The sequence below is a fragment of the Mastacembelus armatus genome, chromosome 7, assembly GCF_900324485.2.
Source record: "Mastacembelus armatus chromosome 7, fMasArm1.2, whole genome shotgun sequence".
NCBI classification, from domain to species: domain Eukaryota; kingdom Metazoa; phylum Chordata; class Actinopteri; order Synbranchiformes; family Mastacembelidae; genus Mastacembelus; species Mastacembelus armatus.
In genome coordinates, this window is record NC_046639.1 from 15,939,576 (window position 1) to 15,940,409 (window position 834).

Sequence of the window (834 nt, forward strand, 5' to 3'; positions counted from 1 at the left end):
GCAGTCAGACTTGTAGTGAGGAAAAAGTGGGCAGGGTGAGGGCTGTATAGTGAAACTCTGACAGTGTATCTGCGTAAAAGGGGTGGAGTTTGGGGCTGTGTCAAAGGCTGTGTGTGTGTGTGTGTGTGTGTGTGTGTGTCTATGTCTATATGTGTGGTGAATAACCAGTAGGATTCACACCTTCTGTGAGTAGCTCCTGTCTGCTAAATCAATCCCAACAACAAAGGAGGTTCATGGAGAAGTGTGCCATTTCACACCTTCCTGGAGCCAAATGGGTGCAATGAGTGGTCACTAAGCACACTTGGATGGTGTGTGTCAATCAAGATGGGAGTTTCCACAAACATGTCCAGACATGAAAAAAACTTTTTTCATGTCTATTCTGAATTTATTGGAACTGGAAAGTTTTAAGATACATTACATTATTATATTATATTTTATTATATATTTAATTTATAAATAGCTTTTCCTCTGGTCATTTGAAAAGAAAAGATATATAGTATATATAAAATATGATATAGATACAATATAGATTTAAAATAGGCAAGACATATCAGTAATATGTAAGTAAATATGAGATTATGTCTTAATGGGACTTGAGGTGCTCTCGGAATAAACACGTTTAGAGAATCAGTTCTAGGATCTACCCACAACAGACTGGAGAACTACACGTTTTTCTGTTTGTGTTCACACCACAAATAGGAACGTTGGAGTAATGTAAGCTGTTTGCTTTAGCCACATCACTTTTGCATGACGTTCAACAACAACCCTATCAAAAAATTTCATTTTCCACCTTGATCTGTCAAGATCTCTCTGAATTTTCTCCATTGCATAGCC